Genomic DNA, 15,065 nt, shown 5'->3' on the forward strand with positions numbered 1-15,065 from the left:
GGTTACTGTGTACACCGCCACAACCCCTGCCACTCCAACGTCTGTCAGTGGATATGCTGGAACTCTCCCCAAGTGTGGTAAGTGTAACTACCACCACACTGGAGTATGCTGGGAAATACACTACATGAACTGCCGCAGGAAGGGGCACACTGCCCGTTTCTACAGGGCACCGACACAGACGATCTCCCAAGTCCCCATAGTTGAAATGAATCAGGCCTGCTATTGCTGTGGTGAGACTGGGCACTACAAGAGGGACTGCCCGATAGCGAAGAAATCAGGTGCGGATGGACGAATTCTGATGATCACCGCAGGATAAACTACTCCGGAATCACTAACTAGCAGCAGTTCGTCTTCGAAATAAAATAATTACTTTAGAAATTTTATTTATATATAAGATTAAAAATTGGGGAAAATTTAAAAGTAATTATAATAACTCGCTCGTCTGAACAAGTCACAGCATTCACAAGAGAACTAAAGATCCGTACAGGTGAACTATGATGGCTTAGGATGTACATCAGGGTTGTGCATAACTAAAATTTTGCAGACTTAGAGTGAGTGCTTCTGCCTTAATTCCTGTTCCTTGTCTGGTTGTGGATTTAGGGCAGAGTCACTCAGTCGACCGTCTTATTCATCTTAATTATACATAACTTGTATATGCCAGGCGATCATAGAGGTACCGAGGAGGATCATAATAAAAAGTATCGACACTAGTTATCAAATCACTTTCACAGTTAGTACTCGCTCATCGCAGTACGATTTGTGGCAGTGGTTATATCAAAGAGAAAAGTGAAAGCACTAGAAAGTCTACACCGAATACATAGTAGAGTACACTAGAGATACATCATTGTATAGCAAACGTTTCTTTCAAATCGACATAACATTTGTCTATGTAAAGAGTCCGTTGTCATCATTCGTCATGGATTGGCGTGGTCCTCACCATACCAAGTTCCTATGTTTCAAAAAAAAACCCATCGCCTTAACCGACAAATTAATGAAACCCTCGTCATTCGTAACGACAACCCGACCTAGACCTCAGTATTGTCTCTTGTCTTCTAAACCCCGAAGTATTCATGTGAGGAGTACCTTGCCCTCCGAAACCTTGCCACCGTATACTCGGCAGACCTTCCCGAACTACCACTCGTCCAACATATCAAGTTCGAGCACAAAGGCTAAGGACGAATACAACCCACCTATCACTATTAAGTGTATACGCGAGAGTAGTATATAATTATGATTATGCAGATTTAGTATGTGTTTTTCTGCCCTATCTCCTGTTCCTTGTTTGGTTGTGGACCTGGGGCAGAGTCGCACATCCGACCGTCTTACTAATCATAATTATATATGACTCGTATACACGAGGTAATGATAGATGGACCAGGTATGAATCCTATCATGAGAGTCAGGGCAAAGTTACCCGGGTCTATGAGTGGGTATTCTACCATTCAGAGGAGCACAACCCCAGGAGTACTTCTAAGAAAGCTAATTTCGAGACGAAATTCCATCTAACGGGGGGATGATGTGACAACCCGAAAATTTCTACCTTGTAAGTCAATCCAATCAACCAAAAGTCAGACTCGTCTCTATTGCCTTTTAGCCTTGTTAAGGGTCGTTCTAATGAGTTCTAAGCCTATTACATTAAAGGATTGTATGATAGGATGTGTTAACTAAAGTTCATTGTGTTGCATTCAAGCCGGAAACTCCATCACAAGGAGTTTACGGCCGCAAACTAGAGTTGACGGCCGTAAACTCTTGGCAGCCGTAAGCCCTTTCCTATATCATATACTTCCTTCATTATTTCTTCACTTCTCACATTTCCAAGTCAAGAACACTCATTTCTCTCTCAAGTATCATCAAGAACACTTCATTTCTCTTCAAATTTGTAAGTGATTCTTCAATTGTTTCTTGATATCCTTCTTGATCTTGTGAAACCCTTTGATTTCATCCATGAATTCAACTCTTTTTGGGTTAGATCTTCAAGTCTTCATCTTTTCACCAAGAACACCAAGAACACACACACATGTTCTTGGGCCGTAAACACCTTCAAGACTTCCATTAAGTAAGTATCCTTTCCATATACTTGTTATCCATTAGAAGCTCTTGTATCCTCATGAGACAAACACCCTATAAGCATGAATCAAGATCCAAAATGCATCATCTTCAAGTGTTTACGACCGTAAACACTTCTTGTGGCCGTAAACTCCCATTGGACGTGAACACATCCTTCTGTGGCCGTAAACTCCCTTTCACACAATCACATGTGATTGTAACACTTCATTACAAGTGTTTCCTAGTACCTAAGGTTGTTTCCTTGCATGTTAGTTGTTTTAAACACTAGTTACATGCCTATATATATGCCATTATATGTCATTTAGGACTCGTTTGTGTCTCGGGAATTCGTTCTTGGAACTTCTCATCCTTACGCAGATCTTCAATTGAATCACCCACATAAGGTGAGTTCATACCCCTATAATCAATCTTTTAAATGTTTTAAATGCTTTTAAGGGGGGGGGGGATACAAGTTGAACACAATGAATATTGTGTAAATATTTACCTATGATAACTATCACATTAAAAGATTTTTTATGCTTTTGTAAGTGATCAAAGCGATTCAACAACTCTTTTTAAAGTATTAGTTTGATTGTTTGTAAAACTTCATTCTTAAAAGTACATGCTTAACTCAGTAGATAATTGAGTCTTTTCTTCAAGTCAGTCCAGTTCAAGTAAACATACTAGTAAACTATAATATGTATAGTTTAGGGGTTCAGTTCATACTATAACTAGTATAGGGAGGAGCATACTATAACTAGTACAGGGAGGAGCATGCTATAACTAGTACAGGGAGGAACATACTATAACTATAATAGAAGAACAAATCATGATTTACATACTTATACTTTACACACCCAGTAACCTAGGAAGGGAACGTATCATTAACTCATTGTTCTAAACAAAAGATGATAATAAACATGGTATAAGGTTATATATATATATATATATATATATATATATATATATATATATATATATATATATATATATATATATATATATATATATATATATATATATATATATATATATATATATATGGTGCATCTACAAAGTGCCAGGATTTATATATATATGGGGTACATCTACAAAGTACCAGATTTATTTAAAAAGGGTACATCTACAAAGTACCGGACAATAATAAATAAAACATGTTAATATATACAAAACTCACAACAATATCGACTGAGGCGTTAAGAGTGCATGATTTCATTACTTCTAGTAGTCGTCCTAACAATAGAACAACGCCACATAACTTACTCGTAACATGAACATTCAGTTAGAAGGGGGCCTATAATGCTAAATTTATGATTCCTCGGTAGATACATCAGAGATATATATTAATCGGATCTGACAGGCAGTAGGATGTGTGCTTTCCGCTTCATTTCCTGTTCCTTGTTTGGTTGTGCGCTTAGAGGAGATTCACCCAGTCTACTATCTATTCGATCTTATATATATATATATATACATATATATATATATATATATATATATATATATATATATATATATATATATATATATATATATATATATCGTAGTACAAAAACATACTTTTCAGATAAAACATTTAGTAGACTAAACTAGAAACTTATCAGTAAAAGGTTTAATTCATTTTATTAAACCAGTATAACTTAAAGGACCTTTAGTGGTTAATTCCATAATACCTTAGTCTATACATGAGGGTTATATATAATTAATATCCGATAGGTAGTTGGATGTGTGCTTTCCGCCTTACTTCCTGTTCCTTGTTTGGTTGTGGGCTTAGGACAAATTCACACAATTAACTATCCGTTTGATATTAGATTATATATAGCTAGTATAAACTAAGTGATTATAGAAGGAACTATTGTGGTTACCATTTTTACTAAAGGAAATATATGATTTTCTTAAAGAATGTTTTCATCAAATATAGGAACTATTACAGTTAACTCCGTAAGTACCAAATGAATACACCAGGGTTATATACAATGAAGATCTAACAAACAATGGGATGTGTGACTTCCGCCTCATTCCCTGTTCCTTGTTTGGTTGTGGGCTTAGGTCAGATTCACACAACCGATTGTCTGTTTGATCTGAATTGTATATAACTTGTATCCATTTAGTACTCATAGAAGGAATTGTAGAGTCATTTTTACTTTCATTCATCATATCAGAAAATATAGGATTTTCTGGAGGAACAGGCGAACTTTTTCTAAAGAACTTACTTTTCATCACTAAAATACTTATGAACTCACCAGCTTAAATGCTAATATACTCTTTCAAAATAACTTGTATTCTCAGGAAACTAGTAGACAGGTACGCGATCTGGGATTCAGAAGATGGAGTATAGTAGCTTCATGTCTTGTTTTGTTATTTACTTTTGAAGTCAATCTTTTGTGAATCACATACCTCGTAAACACCTTAATATTAATACAATGGTTGTTTGTTCCTTTGATTAATATGATGCATGTGTTGTGATACTAAACATGACGTTCTCCGCCCCCGAACGTTTCCGCCGTTCCGGTTTGGGAGTGTGACAACTTACCCCAATACACACCCTTAGGGAACCCATAATCTCATCCAAAAAAGGGGGAAAAATACCAGAGTTCAAATGAAATGACAACCTCAATCATTAATAGAAGAAATCCACACAATTGATCGAAACAAGATCCCATACTTGATTGAAACTGAACAGATTCCACCAATATGCAATTAGCTCGAGAAGACTTCCAAGGTGATCCTGGATGCTACCAAAACATGAGCGTGCTATGAACCAAAATTCCACACCACCATTAAGGGTAAACATACCCAAAGACCAGAGGAACATAAATCATAATAAACTTGATGATAGGTTGACACATCCATTGAACTTCGACTGTCACAACTTGAACTTTCGGAGAACCTCCGCTGAATGATGAACAAAACGAGCAATGATCGAGGACGCATTAACATAGATCTAATGAACCAAAACCCGCACGGAGTTGAACGTACCCAACTCTGAAACTGATTTCCTGTTCGACCTCTGCCCAAGCTAGATTATAAATAGAAATCCATACAGCGAGCTAACAATTCCCTTAGCAACCGATACTCAACCTGAGTGATCCTAGAGGCTCCTCATATAATCATTGGCACCCCCAAAGGAACCAATAGCTGCAACGAGCTCCTTGACCAACTAATTTTGGATGAGAGACAACTCATGTATCTCCTGAACACATATATCCGATCGCCACTTACTCTATACCCCTGCCTTGACCAAATCCTGAACCAAGATTCCATATACCAGCACCGTAGATCCCTATGAGCCATTCTTCCAACATCACGAACTCGAACAGATCGATAATCCCCCACTTAGGGTTCGAACTACCACCCACTGGTTTTGCAACTCAACCATATCTCAAACCGGCTTAACCGCGTACAACATCCCTGACCCTAGAATGTATAACACATGAAGGATGGTCTTCCAGATAAGGACTAATCAAATCCTAAGAGAATTCTGAATTTCAGCTAAAGACCTCTGAAACTTCCAATCATAACTACTTAACATTAAGGAATTCATGCAACTGGATAATCCAAACGCCGATTTACTATCCAAAACATACATTCTTCTCCTGCAATCCCGACCGTCAATCCGGTACATGACCTGCCTATATCCAAAGAATAAGGACCCTTGATCACATCACAAAGCATCCATACCACATCAATCCTCCTACGCACTCCCACGCTGACATACTGTTGCCAAACTCCGAGACCAACATACCCTATGCTGGGTTTACATCCAATTTCTGAAAATCACAAGTCTGCTTACTCCTTCTCCGAACTTGGAAAACTAAAAGGGCATAACCCTTGCCACAGATAGCGACATTCCAATCCTTAAATCAACCATTCCACTTCCAGCTGCAATCCCTAAGCCAATCATAACAACCATTTCATTCTTGTGTCCCGTGATTCGAATGTACGACCTCGAGCAAAGTCCTCGAGACCTCAAAACCAACGAACCCATCGAGGTCTGCACCATTCAATCCAAAATGACCTCGCCACTGAGGCCTAAAACAATTACCTGACACATCCTCACGCCAGAGCAACAATAACCAAAAGATCGACATATACGGAACCACTGCCACGAATCATGGTATCAAACCATGCTATCTTCCCCGTCCAGCCCTTAGAATCCCCGAAACTCTCCTCGATTCGAGTATGGATCTTGTGCTTCTAGTAGTACGGGCCCAATACTACCTTCTACATATATCCATACTTTCCTCAAGGATCATCTCGAGTCGTCTAAGACCTACTCATAACAATACTCCCAATACCCGCTCAACCGCGAAACAACCACACTAAAATACTTCCTAGACTCTCCTAAGATTTCCCCGCCTCCCTTGCCATCAGCTGCTGAAGGATTCCCATCAATGTCAGCCAACCACTTCATGAATACAATTTCATGCAACAAAACTTAAATACTCTTTCGACTAAAGGACCCAACCCCACAACGGTTAGACTCAAACAAGAGTTACACAACAGGACCAAATCCTTCATCGTAAGATTATTAAACCACCATAGCATGTAACTTAATGTATTTATTTGATAGTTAGATCACATCAATGTGAGTCCCACAAAGCACAAAGCAAGCAGCTTTCGAGCAGCGGAGTCGACTGGCACTAAGACATAATAAAATCAGACATATCCTCATACGAAATTCTCGATCTCTAAATACCAGCATCTCGAATACACGTTCATCCTGACCTTACTCTATCAAGAGTGGCTAATAATTCTCACGATGACCCGCCATGTACTGCACCCACTCATGAAACTTCCACCAACCCTGCAGCCACTCATGCATGTTAATCATACATAACGTTGGATCCCATAGACAGTCGAATACTTGACTCAACCCTATCCCTTAATCAGACAAAAACAGGAAGTAAAGCTAAATCAAACATTCTCAGGCTATAGAATCTTTGTTATGTACAACTATGATGCACACCCCAAGCAACTACAATAATGATGTCAAATTCATATAAGGAAGAACCCTAGGCTATCAGGCATCATATAATTAGGCAATTCTATCACGCAATTCCAGAAGATCCTTAGCCTATCACTAGCATGTTGTTCTAACATATCACAATATCAAATAACATGAGCTCGCTCGTTGGGAGTTGCACCCCAGGCGGGAGCAGATGTTGGTATCGAGGATCCGATCTCCCGGTAGCTTCCAGAGGATCATGTATTGTCAAAGTTCAGGATCTTGGGTTGCAATGTAACGACCCAATTTTTCAAAAGAAAATTTTCATTTTTAATTTACCAAAACACATTTTTGTCATCCACAAAAACCAGTTACAATTGTTTCCAAAACCTTGTCAACTACAAATTTTATTTCAAATATCAAAGTGTCCCATAAAATGTCCGAGGGAGAATGCATGTCGCGCCATCAAGCCTTGCCCTTGACCTTGGGCTCTGATGTACCTAAAACAAATCCACAAACTGTAAGCTAATGCTTACTGAGTTTCCCCAGAGCATACCAACACATAATCCACATACAACATATCATACAAGCTAGAACAACTACACATATCACATAAGCCATGCATACAACATATAGGGATGCCGTGGGCTTGTCCCCAGGGTCTTACTCCAGGATGCCATGGGCTCCTGTGACAACCCAAAATTTCTATCTTATACAAACGTGCAATTCAGTCAAAGTCATACTCGTTTCTGCTATCTTTTAGCATTGTTTAGAGTCAATTTGAGTGTTCTAAGCCTAGTACCTTCAAAGTTAGGGTTTAGAAATGGTTTCCCTAAGTTCTCCACTTTTGAAAATGGCCAAACACCCCTTCATGAGGAGTGTATGGCCGTACACTTGGGTGTGCGGCCGTACACCCCCCTTCTGGCCGTACACTCTCAAGTATCTAGGTGAGACTTAGCCTTCATTCCACTCTTTTCACACTCATAAGCCAAGAAAACGATTCTCTCTCAACTATCATAAGATTTTTCATCTAGATCTTCAAGTTGTAAGTGTTTCTTCCTTTGATTTGTTGGTTCATTACACTATCTAGTAAAGATCCATGATTTCATCCATGAAATTACTTCTTTTGTTAGATCTTCAAGTGTTCTTCATTTTCACCAAGAACACCAAGAACACCTACTAAGTTTTTGGACCTTAAACACCCCTAAAGGCTTCTAAATCATAAGTACCTCTTCATATGCTTGTTACTTACTAGATATCCACCTTAAAAGTCGTCCAAAACAAGATCATCAAGGAGTGTACGGCCATATACTCCCCATGTGGCCGTACACCCCCTTGTTTAGTGCATTTTGGCCTCAAACTCATGTTATATGCAAGCACAAGATCAAGAACACTTAGAGGATGCATAATATAGCCTTGAAACACACTTTTGACCATTTCTTCAAGGACTGTACGGCCGTACACTCCATGGCCGTACACACCAGGCCGTACACCCAAGTGGCCGTACACCTGGTGGCCGTACACATACTTGTGTGGCCGTACACCCATTATATGCAACCCTTTGTACTTCTAACACTTCAATCTAAGTGTTTCCTAAGTCCTAAGTTGTTTTACTTACATGATTAGTTGTATAAACACTAATTATATACATATATGTGTCATTATATGCTTATTAGGATCCGTTGTGCTCAAGTATTCACTTGACACTTAGCATCCTACAAACCGATCTTTCATTCGTATCACTCACTGTAGGTGAGTTCATACCCCCTTAACTTACATTTTAAATGATTTTAAATGCTTTTATGGGGGGAGAATACAAGAAGAAACATTATAGTTATTATATCAATCACATGTGATTAATAACTATCAAACATATGGATTTCTTATACTTCAAACTATGTTTTCAAACAAATTGCTTAAATCGTTTTATCAAACTCTTTTATATGCAAAACTCTTTATCAAACTCTTTTAAACTTATATTTTGTCAAAATCATGTCTATATAGATATAGTTATATAAGTAGGATTGAAAGGACTTAGGACTGATGACTCGCCTTACTTCATGTTCCTTGTTTGGTTATGGACTTAGGGTATCAGTTATTTGTCCGAAGGTCGTTTGAATCTTAGTTATATATTATGTGTATGTATATAGATATAAAATTTATTCATTCAGTTCAATACCTTTGGGTAGCAAAGGTGTACAAACATGTTCATTCATACAAACAACATTACTAGTAAACTATAATAGGTATAGTTTATGAAGTCACTACTTACTATTACTAGAACAATGAAACATACAAGAATCAGTTCATACATGAGTCAGTACAAACATACTATAACGAGAGACAATACTCACTATAAAGAGAAACATATAGAGCATACTATAACGAGAGACAATACTCACTATAAAGAGAAACAGTACATACTATAACGAGAAACAATACATACTACACACTATACACTAGAGAACATACTATACACTAGACAGAGAGAACATTCACTACACTAGAACATACTATACAAATACAAGAATACTATAACAATAATGTGAGATACTACTTCATGGCTCAACAATATACTGTTGTGTCATGTTTTGTACCCAGAGTCGCCTGGAGGGAGAGCGTGAATTTGTGTATAGATCTATACGGGACTGACCATCCTACACCTTCATGCTAGCTATAGTGGGACCTACAGGTCTACAGGTGACGAATGTCATATCATTTCGACGTCTCGAACGTCGTGTTATACTAGTCAATCAAGTATGGTTACAATCTTATCACATTTTACCTTAATTAACAAACAGGTTTAAGGTAGTTAGTACATTGGTAGTTACATAGATAAAATTACAGTACATCTTTATTTTCCCATTTCATTCACATTGTGATCTTCTCACATAAACGGTAATGAAAACTATATTTTGGTAATGATAGTCATATTTTGGGAAAACACACACTTTTACAAAAGAACAAACCTAAAGAACAGTTAAGTCTTGGTAGAAGACTACTTTAGTAGAAAATATAGGATTTTCTAGGAAGTTTACAAACATTTACATCAAACGCTTACAAACACTTACATCAAACATTTACAAGCACTTTCTTCAAACTTATACAAACAATGATACTAAAATACTTATGAACTCACCAGCTTTAATGCTGATATACGCTTTCAGAATAACTTGTATTCTCAGGTTACCAGTAGACAGGTACCGATGACCAGATTTTGGGAAGACGGAGCTTTCAAGACTCGCTTTATTTTGATTATTCATTTTTGGTGTCTATTAAACTACAGAACACACTTATATTAAAATTATACTATTAATGCAATGGATGATGTTGTTTCTTGTTTACTATTATGCATTGTTGTGATACTGTACATGACGTCCTCCGCCCCCGAACGTTTCCATCGTTCCAGTTTTGGGGTGTGACAGATTGGTATCAGAGCATTGTTCATAGTGAATTGAGTATATCAACCCATAAAAGATGTACAACAATAAACACAACGGGATTAAAATACTCTGACCAAGAGTTTATACTTTTAAATAATAAAATATTTAACCAAAGTATACATACTTGCATTCATACTAAAATCAGTGTCACTAGGACAGAACAAAAGTATTGCGATTGTTGGACAACACAAGTGGGCTTGGGGACATATAATCAGATCTGGGAGTGATATAGCCTGATCAACTATATCTTTCCGAGAAGTGATTAGCATATTCCTAGGAATGGTTGTGATTTTGCAGCAAGTCTAAAAACTTACCAACACTACTACAATGAAAGCATTAGAACATAACATAAAATTAAAATACTATAGGAGTATTTTGTGTTACTATAATTACTTATGTGCAAACTAAAAAGGTCTTTATTAGTATGTCAATAGTTGCTAAGTGGATACGCTAAGGTTATATGTAACTAGGGTGTATAGACTTAGAATCTGTGATCTTTGCTTTACTTCCTGTTCCTTGTTTGGTTGTGGGCTTAGAGTTAGGGTCACTTATTCGAAGGTCTATCCTGTTTTGGCTACATATGATTGGTATGCACTACACAAATTTTGGAGTAACTGGTAAGGATCATCTTATAATTATCTTAATTAGTACGTTTATTAATTATTTCTTTTACCCCTATTTCTCGCGTTGATAACATGACTGGATTTCATATCCCCGGAAACCCGTACTTTCCCAACCAAGGCAATGGTGGATGGCTCGATGACGAGCCAGAAGAGAGTCATGCGATTCCGTTAGACGATGACTTCGCAGAGAACTTCCAGGAGGATTCTGACTCCGAGCTCGAAGTCAATGATCAACCCCTGGTAGCTCCAAACCTAAATCCTAACCCTCGTCCGACTTTTTAAGGCCCGACGCCTCTGTGGGTGGAAAGTTTGGAGACATGAAGTCAGGAACAGGGTCAACCCATTCCATACAACGGGGACAGAGGTTTCTACAATGTGAGCGAAGGAGGCTCAGCGGACAGAGTCCTGCCTATTCTGGTCCGCAGGGTTGCTCGTAATGAGATACTGGGTAGGACAGCCCTCAACCGAATTGCGGAAGTTGATGCCAATGCGGGGATCAATACTATCCGCATTCGTTGTCTGGAAGATGCTCGCGAGAGAACTACGAGAGACCATGAGTCTCTATTGCAAGAACTAGCTGTGACTCGAGCTGAAGTCATAGAACATCGCGTGCGTCAGCGAGTGTACGACCGATGCCTTCTTGACTTGGAGCGTCAGCTGGATGATTTAAGGGTTCGCCCAAGGGGTTCCCGTCGCCAGTAGGGACTACTCGGCTCAAATTTCCTGTTTATCTAAGGATTAGTCTTCTTATCTAGGCTCTAAGTAGCTCTTTTCCCTGTAATTTCTTGTTATCTTAAGACCTTGAACTTTCGGTCGATATGTCTTTATTCTGTCAAAATTTTCTTATCCTGGTTGATGTAAGACCTACTTCTAGGTCATTTTCCCGAACTTGTTACATCGGTAATACCAACATTATTGACAGATATTTAATCTCATGGAAATTATTATCCAAATGCTTTCATCTTTCTACTGTTAGATCTCTATTCAATCATACTTTCAATTGTGTTGTTGGGCTATGGAGAGTTAGTCCATGAGTCACTCTCATCATTCTCTCTATTAAATTCTTACCAATATCTTCATATGTGTGATTTTATAGCTTCAAGATGCCTCCGCGTAGATCGAGCACGCGCACTACTCTAATAACTCAGAATCAAAATCCACCCCCTCTTCCTCAATACAACCCAACAGCTATTCCAGTTTGTGTGAATGCGGCTGTTACGGCAGCTCTAGCACAATTCACCTCGACCGGTACTAGTGGGAGTGGAACTAATGTGCCTCCCACTATTGTCGAAGCTCCAGTGTGCTCTAGGGAGTGCTCGTATAAGGACTTCACCAGCTGCAAACCCAGGGCCTTTAATGGAACTGGAGGAATCATTGCCCTCTCGCAATGGTTCGAGAAAACGGAGTCGATCTTTGAGATCTGCTCCTGTCCGGAAGGGAGCAAGGTAAAATTTTCTGCCTGCACCTTCGCGGACCGAGCCCTGACGTGGTGGAATAGCCATGGCAAGTCACTATCCCTTATAGTGGCAAATGCTATAGGCTGGGAAGCTCTGAAGGAGCTGATGATCGAAGAGTACTGCCCGAGGGGCGAAGTTCAAAAGTTGGAGCAGGAACTCTGGAGCCTAACCATGAAGGGCTCCGACATAGTCTCCTACACTGCCAGGTTCAGCGATCTGGTAGCGCTATGTTCGAGAATGGTCCCTTCTGAAGCAAAGAAGGTGGAAAGGTATATCTGGGGGCTGGTGCCTCCATTTCAGGGGAATGTACTAGCTTCAAACCCCGCTACCTTCGATAGTGCCAAGCGATTAGCACAACGGCTCATTGACCATGGGGTCCATACCCCGTCAACAACAACAACCCTAGCCATCTCAGAACCCTCCAAATCTGCTGATAACAAGCGGAAGTTCTGGGATGACAATAAGAAGAACGCTGCGCAGAAAACTGCCAAAAAGCAGCAAGTCGTAGCGGTTCATGCTGCGATAGCACCTGCCGCTACTGCGCCGGTAAAGCAGTACGCTGGAAACTTGCCAAAGTGTAACAAATGCAGCTTCCACCACAACGGACCCTGCCGGGAAATGCAGTGCTCTAACTACAACATGAAGGGGCACACTGCCCGTTTCTGCAAAGCTCCGGCAAGGCCAATCACCCAAGTCCCTGGCGCTGGTGTGGGCCAGGCTTGCTACGACTGTGGCGAGGTGGGCCATTACAAAAGGAACTGCCCAAAGGCAGGGAACGCCGGCGGAGTGGGAAGAGTTTTGGCTATAGGCCACGAGGAAGCGGTTTCCGACCCTACAGTGGTCACTGGTACGTTTCTCCTCGATAACTCATATGCATGCATACTGTTTGATAGTGGAGCGGAGAGGAGTTTCGTGAACCAGAAATTTGCTCACTTTCTTAAGCATAAATCACGTGCACTTAAAGAACCGTTCACTGTAGAAATGGCTAACGAGAAAACAGAGAGTACTAGCTGCATTTACATAGGATGTACACTAACACTAGATAGCCATTCATTTCCAATCGACCTCATGCCGGTCTCAATGAAAAGTTTCGACGTCATAATCGGCATGGATTGGTTGAGTTCTCATCGTGCCGACATTATGTGTTACGAAAAGGCTGTTCGTCTTAATCTGCCATCTAGCGAAACCCTAGTTATCTACGGCGACAAACCCGGCACGAACCTTCGTATCATCTCGAGCATTCAAGCCCAGAAGTTCCTACGAAAGGAATGTCGTGCATTCCTTGCTCATGTTGTCGATGTGATCCAAGAGATGAAGGACATAAAGAACATCTAAGTGGTACGCGACTTTCCTGACATCTTTCCAGAAGAACTCCCAGGATTACCTCTGCAACGTCAAGTCGAGTTCAGAATCGGCTGAGTTCCAGGGGCTACCCCAGTAGCCAAATCGCCCTATCGTCTAGCACCAGCTGAGATGTAGGAGCTATCCAGTCAACTTAACGAATTTCTCAGCAAGGGCTTTATCAAACCAAGCTTCTCACCATGGGGAGCACCAGTCTTGTTCGTCAAGAAGAAAGACGAATCGTTCCGTATGTGTATCGACTACAGATGCAAATGTTCCGAATGGACATGTAAAAGTAGTTTTTTCTTGGTCCTCGGGTGCAACGGGTATTTGATGGAAACCGGAATACCCATCCAAGCAACAATAATGTGTTTTTCCCGCTAGCCTTTCCAACATTTGATCAATGAAGGGAAGTGGGAAATGGTCTTTCCGGGTTGAGGAATTAAGTTTTCTATAATTAATGCAAACTCGCCACCCGTTTTGCACACGGGTGGAGACTAACTTACCTTGGTCATTCTTTTTAACAGTAATACCTGTCTTTTTGGGTACAACTTGGACCGGACTTACCCACTTGCTATCCGATATAGGATAGATCATACCCTCATTCAACAACTTTAAAATCTCTTTCTTCACTACCTCCATCATTGGAGGGTTCAAACGCCTTTGAGCTTCTCGGGAAGGCTTGTAGTCTTCTTCCATAAGGATTTTGTGCATGCAAAATGAAGGACTTAGTCCTTTGATGTCGGCTATAGTCCACCTAATAGCTTCCTTATACTCCTTTAAAGTGGTGACAAGCTCTTCTTCTTCTTTTGTTGATAGCTTGGTGGAGATGATCACTGGCAAAGTTTCTTTGTCTCCAAGGTATGCATACTTGAGATGCTCGGGTAAAGTCTTGAGCTCCAATTCCGGTGCCTGCACAATAGAAGGAACAAGTTTCTCATTAGATATTGGTATTTTTAGCCTTAGAACATCAAACCTCATTTCTTTCTTCTCATCCATGCAAGACACAATCTCCATAATCTCTTCATCAATTGTAAATTGATTGGAAAGTTTTTCCACTGTTTCTTTTTGAAGATTCCTGTCTAAAATGAGAGCTAACACATCAATATTAGACAAATCAAAACATTCTTCTGTCAATGGTTCAATAACATCCACAAAATTCAAAGATGAAACATCACTTGGATATCTCATAGCATCATAGATATTGAAA

The sequence above is a fragment of the Lactuca virosa genome, chromosome 2 (genome assembly GCF_052849685.1).
Source record: "Lactuca virosa cultivar CGN04683 chromosome 2, Lactuca_virosa_CGN04683_v6, whole genome shotgun sequence".
NCBI lineage: Eukaryota > Viridiplantae > Streptophyta > Magnoliopsida > Asterales > Asteraceae > Lactuca > Lactuca virosa.